This window comes from Magnolia sinica, chromosome 10 (assembly GCF_029962835.1).
Source record: "Magnolia sinica isolate HGM2019 chromosome 10, MsV1, whole genome shotgun sequence".
Taxonomy (NCBI): Eukaryota; Viridiplantae; Streptophyta; class Magnoliopsida; order Magnoliales; family Magnoliaceae; genus Magnolia; species Magnolia sinica.
Genome location: NC_080582.1, coordinates 57607903 through 57625220, shown reverse-complemented (window position 1 = coordinate 57625220; position 17318 = coordinate 57607903).

The window sequence follows — 17318 nt, the reverse complement described above, 5'->3', positions numbered from 1 at the left end:
ATTGAAATGCTACTCCATGGAAGAGCAAGGGATGGTCTAGATTCATGAAACATGGCCCCTGCTTCTCAAATGAAAACGAGTTCTCACATTTGGAGCCCAAGTACAGTGATCGAGACCAATGGTCAGCTGTGGCCACCGTGGATTGAGCACGATGCTAAAATATCTTGCAAGTACTGTTGTACCCTAGTCTTGGCCATTTGGCATGATAAGAAATGAGAGATGGATGAAAAAAGATCTTCAATATGGTTTTTTATAGAATCATAGTTGGCGTAAGTTTAATTTTATAAGTCATGGATAATTGACGGAGTGATGTGGTCAAATTACTTAAAAGTCTAATATGTCCAGAGAAAAATGCGATCAAACAGTTTAACATATAAAAGGCGACTAAAGGGAACAAAGCCTGGGCAACAGAAGAAAAATGGTCACTGAAAATAAACGTAACAAAAAGAAGAATCTAGAGAGTTTTTTTTTTAAAAAAAAAAAAAAAACTATTGTGACCATTGTAATAATAGAAAAAATGATTTGAAAGAACAAGCTGCAATATAACTCTACAAATAGCATAGAGTAATAAAAAAACAAAATCTCAACAATTAAAAAAAAAATCAATGAAGTTTATCAATTTACTTTTATTGCAGCTTATCCTAAAAGTAGCAATAATTCTTATATATAATCTTTAATTGTAATTCAAATCTACACCATATGCTAGATTTATTCTATATCCAATATCACATAGTTCTTTCAAGAGACGTATTCTTGCAATTGCTCCTAATGAAGCAATTGACCGATTGTGAGTTTTTCCTTCTTTTTTTATTGCACCAGTATTCTGAAAGTCATTTCTTGTGAAAGGCATAAAACAACACATCTTCGGAGGAAAAACCCCACCCTCTGATTATTATAAAATTCTATAAGTGGCTAAACAAGCAGTCAATATACTTGGAATCTGGTCATATACGTTCATATTAGATGTATCTGCTTATTTTGACACTTGGGATCGAAGTTGATCTGTTTGGATCGAGCCGCCTTGTCGATTATGACACACCCGCGCACATTACATGTGACAGAAAACAAACCGAAGTGCCAACATTTTTTACACGCCTGGTGAGACTAGACAAATTACTTGACTGTCATCAATTTTTATTTTGCACTAACTGTGTAAAAGGAACGATTTTTGCACACAAGTATACATACTGGTACAGTAACCTATTAGAATCATGAGCCGAAGAAATAGTTGTAATATTTCAATAACCGCTACTAATGTTGTTACAACCAACGAGCCTCCTACTCATGAGGAGGAGTTGCAAATTCAACAGGTATTTGGGCAAGGAAATCCACCACTTCGTCTGGTGCCTGTTCCACCAAATTCAGATAGACCATCAACATTCCAGGTCAAATCGCTTGAGATCATATCAGTTGAGATGATTGATATATAACGAGGGATTCAATGCATCACATAATTGTCGTGAGTTCAGGCTGAACACTCGAGAGCTTAGATCGAAACCTTTAATAGGTGGATGGTTAGACAAACCGAGAGCATAAATCAATTGACAACTTTATTTGCTGAAAGAGCACTTGTTGCACCTCAGCAATAGGTTAATACTAGTACTGTTGGGAATCTATCACTTGTACCACCAGTTCAGCCAATGCCACAAATACTTTCCCTACGACAAAATACACCACATATTCATATCATTGGTCCAGCCTAGGATGTGTGAAATTCATCGATACCGGTATATTTAAGATGTCTCGAGCGTATTACGAAATTTACCAACACTAGTAGATTTCAAGCGTCATGAATGTGAGAATAAAAACTTAATCTCATAAGCCAATAATCAGGAGAGGGGGCTTTACCTAGAAACCCACCTTTTAATGAATAACAATATTGAGTTGGTCCGAAGGTACCGTCAGTTACTGCATAAAAATATTGAAAGCATAACCAAATTATTCAATTAGTTTAGGAAGTGGTAGGTCAAGTTCTCGGCCAAACTACTACTTCAGTTTATCGTAAGTCATATCCTGACTGGATCGACTGATAATATCTATTACCGAGGAATTATCGACCTAACTTTATACAGTTTATAGGTGATACAAGTCAATCGACCGTAGAACACCAATAGGTCGATTTAGCATACAATGTGGAGAGTTAGTCAATAACGAATATTATAAATTACAATTATTTGGTCATTCACTCACTATGCCGATTTTCACCTGGTATTTCAATCTACTGCCAAATTTTATACAGAATTGGTAAGAGATTGAAGAAAAATTTTGTCATGCCCCAAACTCTGAAATCGGATTCACAAGAATCCCGATTACCGAATCCGGTGTTGACAGCCTCCGTAGTACCCCATTCTCGGCTCCTAGCGTCCATACGCCAGAATCCGATCCTGGGGTCCTACAAGGAGGTTTTTTTTTTGTATATACATTTAACTCGTAATAAGCATAACCGCAAGATTACCCAATTCACAAAGGCAACATCATCATCACATATCCACTAATATAATCATTTGGGTACAATGCTGAAAGGAAATACATAATTAAAAACCAAGCTCCAGAAGACCGCCGCACGCTCCAAGCTCAACACTGCTGCAACCTAACATCACCTGCATGCATCTATCATGCATAAGCTTATAGAAAGCTTAGAGGGTGGTGTAAGTGTGTACAAGGTAAGTGCTAAGTATTCAACATAATGACATCATCATATAAGACCAGAAATACCGGTAATCCATAAATCATACAATATCGGAATAAGCAGAAATATTGATAAGATCATGAATTATCAGAGTAAGCAGGAATATTGACAAGATCATACGATAACAGAGTAAGCGAAAATACGGACAAGTCCATAGGTCAATCAATGTCAGAATATGCAATATAGAACTACTATGCAAATAAGGAATCATAGGTAGCTAAATATCAGACGCAGAGGATACAATACAATATACATTCCTAATGAGTAATACAAATAGCGTCAGCCGTACCTAAACCATATAAATGTAGAGACACAATAGCCCAAAATGCCATATGCCACGAATGTTTTGCAATATGCGGTGCGAATGGAATGACCATGCTGGAGTGTGAAGTCGGGATGATGGTACGTAGTATTGCAGGCTATGGGGTCCATCACAAGGGACTTCTATCCAAACCAGTCCCATACCTAAATTTGGATAGTTAGACTCAATGTGGTAAACTCCTGATCTCAGGTTAGTCGCGCGCCCCAACCGAAATCCTGGCCATTGCAAAAGCACTCGTAACAAATAGTTGCGCACCACCAACCCGAGTGGATAGTGAATGAATGAATGCATGAATGAGTATGCAACTCCTACTCACTAAATCCACATATCAGTACAGTTCATCTCTAGGATCATCACCGGGGTTTAGTACACTCCAAATGGCACTGCCGCTCTCCCAGCCGCACAGTCCAAGTGAGCATAAGAAACCTCACTATCCGCCTTGCCAATAGTCCGCCAATACCTATCCGGCACGTCGATAGCGGACCCATTCACAAGCTGGTCAAACTCAGCCTAATAATGCCCCCTACCCTCGGGCGGGTAAGGCCACACCCCCTCCCAACCGACCACGACACAGTGGGAGACGCGGCCTACTGGTATACGGCCCTCATGCGCTCATATATCCACTCGGTCTCGACGTTGGGGAGTCTCCTGGCCATGGAGGTTTAGAGATTTTCACCCAAGGACATCTATGGCGCCTGTATGCTAGAACCAAACATTTTTGGTGTCCCATTTGACCATCCACGATATGCCTGTGGAGGTTACGGCTCTCAGGTCGCTAGGGCGTATAGTAATCATAATGTGAGATGCATGAGTCATACAATCCAGTCATGCATCAATCCTGCGCATACCGCGTGTTCATGTGAGATAACCTCCGCCTATCAGGGAGTCTCATAACAACATACTCAATGACATATGCAATGATCAACCACATCTCATAACAAACATGCAGATGATGCGTATGGGCATGTATCATGATGCTATGCTATCACATACTCATAACCGGTATCAACAGCCGGCATCGACAATCGACCTCGACAATGTGGTCAATTAACCAACATTGCCCCCAAGGAATGGCCCACCTAGAGCCAAACATATAATGGGCCCACGGCCTCACACAAAGGCCTGATATATAACACAGTGGGCCTTACTCAAGGGACACATATACACAACCAGCGGGCCCTGCTCATGGGCCTCAAATACATGACATGTGGGCCCTACACATGGGTCTCGAATACATCGAATGGGTCATGCATCATGGGCAATGAATACATCACAATGGGCCTTTCTCATAGGGCCTAACATACATCATAATGGGCTCCATAGCCTAGCCCTCAAATATACCACAATGGGCCTCATACAATCATAATGGGCCACGTCACATGGGTCTAATACGCATCACATGGGTTGCATCACATGGGCCTATATACATCGGATGGGCCACGTCCTATGAGCCCCGAATACATCACAATGGGTCACATATACATCACAATAGGCCTCTAAGGCGGGCCATACATACATCACAATGGGCCTCTATTATGGGCTTAATATACATCACAAAGGGCTCCATAGCCTTATATACATTACATTAGGCCTCGACAATCTAACTCGGCCAAGATACTCAGCCTTGACAATTGGGATCGGCCTCAATACTTGGTCTCGACAATCGAAATCGAAAAATCGGTCACGTCAATCAAAATCGGCAATCGGCCACGACATTCGAGGTCAATCGATAATCAAAATCGGGAAATTAGTCACGTCAATTGAAATTGGCAATCGGCCATGACAATCGGAATCGGCAAATCGATCACGTCAATCGGAGTCGGCAGTCGGTCACGACAATCAGAGTCGATCGATAATCAAAATTGGTAAATCGGTATAAAAAAAACAAGGTGGGGTCCATAGATGGACGACCGATTAACTATCATATAAAGATCGGCACTCGACCGTGGTTATATCAAATCCAATAGCACGGAGTCATCCGTCTACGGCGAATGGGGCCCTCTTATTTGGGTTAACCCACAAGAGAATAATGAGAATGGGCCTAACAAGGCACATCCAACCATCGTCGCCCATCAATGTGGACATTTAACCAACATCGCCCCCAAGCAGTGGCCGTCATAAACATCATTACATATATCATGGTGGAATCTCACATCGCAATGGGCCTCATATACATTAAGTGAGCCGTATCATGTGGTCCTCAAATACATCAAATGGGCCGTACCAATGTGGGCCCCATGGATAGGTCACAAATACATCCGGGTGGGCCCCACGGATGGGCCATAAATACATCAAGGTAGGGCCCACCGTATACTCCCCATCTAATCTGATTATAAGGTCACAAAGACCTAAATAAGAGGTAAAACAAATTTCATACGGATCCAAAGCTTCTGTGACCTAAAAGGGGTTTCAAGGGTAGCTGTTCAATTCACCATTGTTTTCTACTATGTGGTCCACCTGATAGTTGAACAGCGTGGATCATAAATGCATCATGGTGCGCCCCACATAGCCTGTCAGATGGACGGCTAATACAAAATACATACAATCAAGGCGGGCCTCATGGATGCCCACAAATACATCCGGGTGGGCCTCATCACATGGACCGCACCAAAAATCATTTCAATAGCTGTGGGTGTAACATGTGTAACGCCGTATACTATCATTCTATGGGGCACATGGCCCACTAATGATAATCATTACTGACCAAATATTGTTTAAGGAAATCAATACCATCCAAACGTTGTCCAGGTAAATCAGCACTGTCCAAACGTTGTCCAGCACTGTCTAAACATTGTCCGGCACTGTCCAAACATCTGGACGGTGCGGATGAAACAAATACATCACGGTGTGGCCCACATAGCAAAATAGGTGGACGGCTTAGGGATTACATACATCCAAGTGTGGCCCACCATCCAGATCTACTGGACGGTGCAAATACACCACGTACATGAAGGTGTGGCCCACCAGAACTTGCTGACGTCAATTACACCAGCCTTATAGCTGGTGTATGTTAGACCAGCCAATCAGCGTCCCAGATAGGTGGGTCCTACGTAGGGCCCACCATATGAGGTTATTTTATAATATATAAATTATATTATTAGTGTGTGTGTGTGTATATATATATATAAAGAAACAGCATCCAGGCCACCTGGACGGCCTGGATTGCAAACACATAATCATGGTGGCGTCCCACTCCACCTGGCCTGATGGACGGTCCGAATATAACGCATACCTCATGTTACCCACAGAACTTGTGACGTCTGAACAGCACCCATATAGCTGGTGTAAATATACACCAACCAATCTCCATCTACAGAGGTGGGTACCACGTGGGGCCCACCAGATACCTATATATATATTATTATATCTTAACTACAGCCAACAACCACGTGGATAGTACATCACGGTGGGCCCAATGTCCTGAGGTGGATAGTGGTGTACTCCACCAGATATTTAAATCTGTCAAGGCCAGGGAGTAGGGATGGAGGGTGTGGATATAGCACATGAGTACTGAGGTGGGGTCCACGTCGGTGTGGCCCACCAACGTTTTGAATCAAACTGGTACTTGTGTTTTGCCTGTCGTCCACATGGTCAGCCATCTGGACGGTACTGATGCTGCGGACAGGGTACCACATCAGGTGGGTCCCACCATCCCAGTTGGACGGCGTGAACATAGTACATCAAGGTGGGTCCCACGGACCTCACTGACGCCACACGTCAGTTACGTAGCTGGTGTGAAATACACCAGCCAATCTGCTTTAATGCAATGGGTCCCACGTGGGGCCACCGTGAAATATATATTGATATATTAATATATATAATATTACATTATATTATTTATTATCTCTTCTTTCTCTCTGTTTTTTTTTAAAAAAAAACTACCAACGTCCAGACATTGGACTTCTGTGACGGACGGCTTGGGTCACACCGATCTCACCGTCCACGTGACAGACGGTAAGGATAAACTACATACATTTAGGTGGCCCACCGTCCACACTTACATCATATAGGGCCGCATGTGGCAGGTGGGTCCACGCGTGCGGGACCCACCAGCCCAAAACAGCCAGTATTTGTTTTCTCCCTTCATCCAGGGCCTGTCCACTAAGGTCGGCCTGGATATAACGCGTACATGAGGTGGGATTCCACCCACTCATCTAATGGGTCCTATCCGTGGATGGACGGCCGTAACACATGCATAGGGTGCGTCCCAGATCTGCTAGATGGATGGACTGCGTGGATTCTATCCACACATCAGGTGGGTCCGGGTTAGATGGGCAGATGGTGTGGATGAAATCCACACGGGTGGGTCCCATGGAACTTGGTGATGTTCCTACAGCAGCTAGATGCTGCTGGGCAGCAGCCCAGCAGCCCAACAAATGGGCGGTGCAGATGTGGGTCCACAAAAAGGGGGAGAGAGAGAGAGAGAGAGAGAGAGAGAGAGAGAGAGCACCCACCTTACTCTTCTTCTTCCCATATACTCCAATGCCTCTAAGAAGCTCTATTAATGGTGAAGATGGCGATCTAAAGGTTGGATTAGTGGGGATATAAGGTGGGAGATGGTTGGACGTCCATGGTTTTTGCCAAGGAAAATGAGGAAGAAAGAGTGAGGGAGAAAGATAGGAGAGATAGAGAGGGGAAGGTTCCTAGGTAATTAATGATTTTGACTTTTGGGGAAAAAGGGAAGGGGTGGTTGCTTGTAAGGAGTTATGGCTAGGGTAGGGTAGGGTGATGTCACCCCTAGGGTGACATCATAGTAATTATTCTTTTCTAGGGAAATACAACAACAGGGGTAGGTGGGTCCCACGATCAAGCGATCAACGACCTAGATAATGCACGGGCCGGATCTCATAATCTGAGCATCGCATTGACGCACGAGACGCGGCGATGGCGCGGTCGCAAGGACATAGGTCTCATTTTGAGTCAGCTCGGGTTTACAGGATGTGACTCAAGAGCATGCGCAAATACTATCTATGCGTCACGAGTCGTCGGAATTCGACTGGGAGGACCGCGAAACTTTACGAAACGGTATGGGCTAGGATACGGGTCTTACAAATTTCATGCTTAGTTCTTTTATAAAGATTAAAAATTTTATATGACTGATCTTGCTCATTTTCAGTAGTTGCCAAGAAAATCGGTCGAAAATTATATTGCTCAGTTTAATAGAGCAAAAAACCGATGCAAGGTAGTCACAATCGAAACAGAATTTGTCCAGTTAATTCAAGATGGACTTGCATTCAAGCTTCAAAAGAAATTTATCGGAACGAAATTCATAGTTCTTTATGATTTGACTAGGAAGGTGTCTTGGTATGAGGCTTTGCTCCAAGAGTCAATGCAACAAGAGAATTAATCAACAATGATATATTATTATAACCCTAATTATGATATTGCAGTAGATGAAATAGTGGCTAAACAGTCATTCACATGATTTGCTTTAGTTAAAGAGGTAACGACATCTTCTAATCAGAAAGTTCAAAGAACGTATACCTTTGATATTTTCCGCGGTGACAAAATCTTTGATATTATGTTCTTCAGTAAATTTACCAAGATTCATGTTAATCATAAGATTATGATAGCCGAAGAAGTAAAGGAAATTAATTATGTAAATGACATGAAACTCGGTCACATTCTACTAACGAATGTATTGTTTTTAAGAATGTTATTCAAAACAACATCGACAAAGGGTTGTTGAAGTTTCTTGGAAAAAAAAAGAACCAATCTTGATTGATACCATTTCCTCTTCCTCCAATATCGAGATCAATATGGCTACTACTAATTCTTAAAGATTTATTCGGCCGTGACAAAAGACTAATCTCGAAACTCATATAGGTCAAGTCGATGAGCTAAAGGATGGAAAGAGTATTATAAGGCATAAGCTTATGGTTGATCAGACTGAAGCACATTTGGAGGCAATAATGTCAAATTATCAACACCTTTGTGACAAATATGCGAGGTCAACTCAATTAAATGAAATATTTTATCAACCAAAATATCAGATAAAACAATTGGCCAAATGAAACTATGAGGAAAGAAATACTTTTTACCTATAAAAGGCTAAACACGTAGCAATCCCTCTAAGTGGGTCCAAGGGCAAAGGATAGTTAAACCTCGACCTGTCTAACAAAGAGTGTAGAAAATGCTCAATCACCCGAAATTTTCGGTAGTACCATAAGAGATGACTTGTATTAAGAAATGATATTGGCAAAGGTAATAGGCAGTAAAGAGAAGACAGTTGGCAGATGTATGAGACAAATTTCAGATGTACTCATCAACTCGATTGCCCTGATAATACCAAAGGCAAAAGCAAAAAGAACAAATATCCGTCAATACAGTCGAGCTTTGTGTGGGGTTTAACTCAGTCAATAACTAGAATTACGATAAAGAATGAATATATGTAAGGGGATCGACCAAATACTTTGACGATGAAGAGTTCTCGGTTGATCTTCTAATTGAAGAATTGTTTGCTAAAGCAAAAACTTTATAATCAGCTTTTTCTAAATTGAATAAAAAAATAATAAAGAATGAAGTTGTAAATGAACCGAATTCGGAGACACTTTGAGGGGGAGGGGCAATGTTTGAATTTGGTTATACAACTTGGCTCGTTTCCACCAATCACATTGGATTGTAATATAGTATTGACATTGCCATTAAGTTTTCAGGTTAAATCATCTCAACCAAGCACAATGAAAGTGGATATGTAAGAGTTAGACCCTTCAATAATCATCAACATGTATCATTTGATTCCGAGGAAGTTAAAAAGATGTCGACCGCAACGGTCAAACTAGGGTCCCATTCTGAAAAAACTAATTATTAAAAAGTCGACTCTCACAATGACCCAACATTTAAAACCATTGTATATCTCCACTCATATGGAAGAGTGTTCGACCAATCGAGTTTTAATCGATTACAGAGATGCCGTTAATATTTTCTCAGCTAGAATAATGTCTAAATTAAAGAAAATCCAAGATGACATTATCAATACCAAAGTCGCAATGAGTAATTTCGCTGGAGGAGTAACACAAACACAAAACGTTTTGCCTGTTGAATTAATGGTGAAAACTAAGAAGGTGTTGGACACTTTCTTTGTGGTCGATACTTCATTAAATTATAATGTTTTGCTTTGACAAGATTGGATTCATTCATTCTCATACATTATATCATCACTACATCAGTTCATGACCTTTTGGAATCAAGACAAAGTCGAATTGATTTTGGCTAATAATAAATCATTCTTAGCCAAGTCTAATGTATTCGAGGCTTATTTATATGAAAATGAAATCGAATCGATACAGTTTACATGATGAGATAAGAATGGTAAACCAACTGAAATTGATGCCAGAATCAATCCTGATAATGTTACACAGGATATTATTACCATGCTTCAATTGAACAAAGAGTTACTAAAGTCAATAATTCCATTTTGTGCGACTACTAGATATATGATTGAAGAAATCCTATGATGGGCTGATCGTTGGTTAAGGTCGAGTTTACAGGTAAAGTATGACAGCTCGAGAAGAGTTTATGAGATCATGATAATGATGTTTCATTAATATGGTCGAGATAGCAGTACTAACCAATCAAATTGCTGAAGATGGTATTAAAATGAAGTATTTGAAACTAGCCTTAGAGAATTTGGAGGATTATTAAGTTTAAGTTCAAGATCCTCTAATAAAGTCAAATTTGGGGATGAAATAACATCTCAAGTCAATTTTTATCAGTAGATTATTGGATTCTCAAATACAGGTAGAACTTATTAATTTACTTAAAGAGTTCGTTGATTGCTTTACTTAGGATATCATGAGTTGCCTGGATTAGACCGAAATGTAGTTGAATACATGTTACATATGAAAGAAGGTTATCATCCACATAAACAACCACCCAAGCACATGACGGTTGAAGTGACACAAAAGATAAATGAAGAAAATGAGCAAATTTTAAAAGCAGGTTTAATTAAATCTATCAAATAGGCTGAATGGATTTCAAACATAGTATATGTTATTAAAAAAAAACAGTAAGCTTAGAATATGTATTGATTTTTGGAATTTAAATTGAGCCACATTAAATGATGAGTACTCTATGTCTATGGCCGATCAACTGATCGATTGAGCCGCTGAACATCGAATGGTATCCTCTATGGATGACCATTCCAGATATAATCAAAGAAACATTGTAATAGAATATGTCCCAAAGACAACATTCAAATGTCCTGGTCATTTAGGTATATTTTGTTAAGTCGTAATATCATCAAAGCTAAAAAAATATATAAGCTACTTATCAAATATTTATGAATGCTATTTTTCATGATATGATCAGCCGATTCATATAAATTTATATAGATGACGTGGTGGTTAAATCAGTCAATTTAACCAAAAATCTTAATCACTTACGAAAATCATTTGAAAGAATGAAAATTCATAAATTAAAGATGAACACTCTTGAATGTGTTTTCGGGGTATTGACTAAAATTTTTTTGAAATTTATGGTACATAAGAGATGAATTAAAATCGATAAGCATAAGGTGAGAGCAATAATAAAAGTTTGGCTGCCAAAAACCAAAAATGAGTTATAAAAGTTTCTTCGCAAGGCTAATTTTATGTAGCAAATTATTTCCAATTGTGATTAAAAAACTAATGTATTTTCTCCTTTTGTTGAAGCTGAAAAAATGAGATAAATTCATGTGGGAGGTAGAACATCAATTGGCTTTCGATAGCATTAAAGATTATTTGTATAAGCTACCATTAAAAATTCGATTGCTTAAAGTGTATATCGTAGCTCCTGCATAATCAATTAGAGCTTTATTAGCACAAGACGACGATGATCGAAAAGAGCGTACAGTTTATTATCCTAGTTGAACATTATTAGATATCGAGAGACGATATTCTAATATAGAAAAGTTATGTTTATCATTATACTCCGCGGCTACAAAATTACGACATTATTTGTTGGCTGAGATAGTTAATTTTATTGCAGTGATTGATTTAATAAAGTATATGTTAAATCGACTGATTTTGAATGGCTAAATTTGTAAATGGATTCTTATATTATCTGTGTTTAATTTAGTATATGTATTATAAAGGGCTATGAAAGGACATGACATATTAGATTTTTTGGTTGATCATCATCCAAACATGGAAAGATAATTTTCTTTAGAGGCCTTAGACTTATATGTGGTTTATCAGTTACCTTAGAGATTGATATTTAATTGTTTAAAGACTAACAAAGGATCGGATCAGGGATTGTTTTGATCAATCCATCTGGTAGAAAATAAGAATTCACATTTTATCTTCAGTTCGATTGCACTAACAATCAAGCTGAATACAAAACCTTAATAATTGGTTTAAAACTATTGATCGATTTAGGAACAAAAGTGATTTTAGTTATGGGTAATTTCTTATTAATGATAAACCAGGTACGACTCTGCAATCATATCATCTTTTGACGACATAGTTATTAAGTAGATTTGATGAGGTCGAATTAAAACATATAACTAGAGAAAGCAATATAGATGCAAATGAAATGACATGGTTAGTATCATGCTTTCAAATTACCCAAGAATTTGAAGTGAGAATGGTAATCGATCAAAGGAAGTCATTACACTCAATTTTTTAGATGAAGACGATCGATAAGATTTATCAGGTCGAAGTAAGCGATAACGATTGGAGAGTTCCAATCGTAAAATATCTTCGGTCTTCACAGGCAAATATCAGACGAGACATTAGAAGAACGACTATAAACTATGCATTGATCGATAATGAGCTATATCGGAAGGGACCGACGGAGTGCTGTTGTAATATTTGAATAAAAAGGAATCTATATTGGCTGTGGATGAAGTGCATGAAGCAATGTGTGGAGCACACCAGGCTGAAAGAAAAATAAAGCTTGCACTTTGATGTTATGAATATTTTTAGCAAAATATACCTGTCGATTGTAACCAATATGTTAAAGGGTGTGAAGTATGTCATAAATATGTACCAATACAGCATGTGGCTATGACCGAATTGCATCCTATATTGTCAAACATTGATAATTTTGAAGATTGGCTATTAATTTGATAGGAAAAATTTATCCTCCATCATCTGAAGGATACAACTTTATTATTATAGTGACCGATTACTTCACCAAATGGGTAGAAGTAAAACCCACGTTGAGATCAAATTATCAAAAATTATTGAGTACATTGAGACTCTTATAATTCATCGGTTTGGAATTCCTAAATCAACTACTCAAAATTAAGGAGAAACATTTTTATCCAAGCATTTTCATAAACTCTTATATGTGTGTTCTTCAATTAATTTGAATATTACATTGTTGTCGGTGGCATATGATTATACAAAATTAATATGGATAATTTTGAACATTTTATATGATTTAATCATTGGTTTAATTTATCTTATCTATAAAAGTATATATCTAGTTAAGAACAAGCAATATGGTTGTACTTCTTTTTTTGTTTGCTTGGATAAAGAATCCAAAACATAGGATATGCTATTCAATGCTCCCGCCAATGTTGTTATTATATGATTTGTACAACCGCAAAAGTCCAAACAATTATTAAAAATAAATGCTCGGCGTATTGTTTGACATATGACATGTAGATTTCAAATCAAAAACTTTGTTACATGTGTCTTATAGAGCATTTCATTAGTAATGAGTAGAATTTACACAAACAGATACTCAATTTTTATATGATTTCAATATCACATACGAGAAATAGTCTTACAAATATCATAATTATGTATTTAATGGATCAGGATGTAGAAGATAAGTTAGTCACTACAAATAATGTTATAATTTCAAATCTTAGAGAACATCATTAAAAAAAATATATGTTCTTTTTTTTTGTAGCAATTTTTTCATATGCAGTGTAGTACTTATATTTTTAATTTTATTATATAAAATAATTTGAGAGAAATACAGGAAGTCGTTCATAAAGTATATGAAAGCGCTAAATTTGTCAAGGCATCACAAGAAAAATAACATACGTTTAATAAAGTTGTCTTTTGAATTTTTTTTATTTTTTTATTTTTTTTTAGAGCCTCAGCTTGGATATAGAAAAAAGATAAAACTCAACATATCACATGCTAGAGAAATTATAGAGTTAAGCATTTTTTTGTCAATAGTATTGTGATTTAAATTATGAGGGATTTTCAATTATGAAAGATAGGAAGAAAGTTACAATTATTTAAAAAAAATTAAAAGCATTTTATAATGTTACGAATGTCTTTTCGTGCACCGTATATCCAACTTTTAACCTTTACTTTCATGAAATTTGAAAAATTCATGTATTTTTGATGAAAGAGTTTATAAGTTCAGATTCTTTTACTTGCACAATGGCCTAACTAATGAGCAAAAATTTTGATAAATATTTGAGGGTGTAGTTTAAATTTTTGCAATGTCGATAATTGTCGACTCATGATTTAAGATAAAATTGTTGGAGTATAGCTTCTTGCAAATGTTTGAAAATGAAGCCCAAGCTCATATTCTTAAAATTAAATAAAGTATCAATGATCTTTACAAATACTATGTAACCCATTCCATCCACATTGAGTGAAATCTACTAAGGTCTGGAAGTTTTTCATATGGCTTGAATGATGAGTTTAATACATTTAAAAAATGACCAATCAAATAAATTGTGCACGAAATCTAAACTTAATTAATATTTTGATGAGCTCGTCTTTTCGTATAATAGCCAAGAAAAATTTAATATCTTTAATTGAAAGAAATTAAATACACCAAAGTATCATACTCTTGCAAATATGGCCTAGAGTATTATAGTTATTTATATATTGACAGATACTTCAGAAGCAACATTTAATAGGGAAGGTATGGTACTTTATAAATATTATAACTCATTACTTCCTAACATCATGAAATTCTTTATTTCCATTTAAGATTGGTGGCAAAATAAATCTGGCAATTGATAAAGGTAATGAAATTAAACTTTGAATATTTCTATTCATATTATTTATAATTATTTAATTCTAATTAATATTGTAAAAAATGTTATCATATCGTAAAATTATATCAAATCGCAAATCATAAGATTTTATGGTCTTAAAAATATGAAAAATATAAATAAATCAAAAAAATTAAAACTTAGCAATAATTCGTTTACCATCTGTGAGGCCCGTATCCTAGCCCGTACTGTTTCGTAGGCTTCCGCGGTCATCCCAGTCGAATTTCGGCGACCCGCAATCTGTTATTGGCAGTTGCGCGCAACCTTGAGTCGTGTCCCATATTCCAGAGTCGGCTCAATCCGAGACTTGTACCCTTGCGACCGCACCGTCGCCGTGGTTCCGACGCCGCATCTTGCATACTGATCCGATACCCTAGCGGGGAGATGTGGGCCCGCGTTCAGTTCCAGAAAACGCCGCGCTTTTACAAACCCAAGAGAATCTTTACAACATATCCCATCAATCAATCCCATCACTCACCCATCCCCAATTACAACTACCCCTCCCCTAAAGTTAACTCTCTCTCTTACAACCCATACATGTCAAGTACACATTTATCACCCATCACACCCATCCCTCTCTCTTACATCACCCCTCTCTCTCTCTTTTCTCTCTCATTCCAAGCAAGCCAAGGAGAGAAGCCAACGTCCATGGCTCCCATGAGAGAGCTAGTGTGACCCACCTCCCTATCTCTCATCTCCACTATCTAATGATCATCTCAACTGTTGAAGTTGTCCCCTTGGAGCTCTAGATTGCATAGGCGGAAGAAGGAGGAGGAGACCAAAGGTGGGTGTTCATTTCATTTATTTTTTTTATAAGGTCCACATGATTTAGGACCCATCTTGATGTATGTATTGTGTTGAGGGGCCCATAGTGGCGGGGTCCCTCCGCTACTCCGATCTCCCCTCTCATGTTCGTCTTTCCCTCTCTCTCTTTATCTCTCTTAATGTCATGCGGCCCACCTGATGTGTGTGGTGCATCCACGCCATCCATCACGGTGGAGCCCACTTGATGTATGTGGTGTATCTGCACTGTCAACAACTTGGACTATGGGTCCCCACAATGGCGTGTGTGTTTCACCCATTGCTGTGGAGCCCACCATGAATGATGTGATGTATATGCCATACCCAAGCCCTCAAGATGGTGGGACCCACTGTTGGACCAACGTTATCAAGTTCTGTGCGTTCCCATGCAGTGGACGCAGAGTAGCTACTGGCTGGGTGACACGTCACCTAGGACCATGTGGACCAGCATGATGTATGTGAACATCCACACCTTCCGTCCGTTTTCCATGACCGTGGGCCACTCACATGTGTGGTTCAAGTAAGGGTGGGGCCCACCTCTTCGTATGCATTTATCCAGCACCATCCATCTGGACGGTGCATGTGCAGATGCTCACCTTCATGTATTTAACCCTCACCGTCCATCTGTTCAGGACGGTGGGCAGAGCATGAGGTATTTGTTATATCAAAACAGTCCATCCATCTGGAGGACGTGGCCACCCCTGCACGTGCAGGTGAAGCCCACCATAATGTATTTGTTTCATCCACACCATCCAGAGCTCTGGACGATGCTAGATCGGCTGGACGGTGCCAGGCCACCGTGGTGCATGTGTTTGCACACCATGCTGTTCATCTATTTGGAGGGACCCACCATTATTGTATGCGTATGTGTTTCATCTAGCTACCCACGTGGGACCCACCTTACCTAATGTATTGTATCCGCACCGTCCAGCAAAGGACGGTGCTGGATCACCGTAATGTATCTGTTTCATCCCACCGTCCAGATGGGACAGTGGGGCCCCTACATTGATGTATGTATTTCTGTAGCCATGTCCATGGGTCCCATCCATGTGGCCCACCATCATGCACATGTGCAAAATCCACGCCGTCCATCTGTGAGAACCACCATGATTTATGAGGTGGATGTGGGAATCCACTATGATGTATGTGTCGTATACACACCATCCATCTCATGAATGTGGCCCCCACCATGCTGTATCTGTCCTTCCAGACTGTTCAGCGGCTAGGACATGTGGGGCCTACCCAGCAGCACGTGTGGCTCACACCCACGTGGGGCCACCACAATTTATGTATTTGACCATCGTCCATTGCAGGACGGTGGGACCTACCTGATATACCAGTTGCAACAGCGGCTGGGTCTCCCAGCTGGTGGGTCGTTCACGTGGCTCCACCTTAAGGTATGTGTTTCATCGCACAGTCCATCATCTGGACGGTGGTGCCCATTGTGATGTATGTTTTGTCCACGCTGTCCAGCAGCAGTAGGAGCCCACCATGATGTAGGTTTTGATCCACACCATCCATCGTCCATCAGGGACAGCGGGATCCACTGTGAT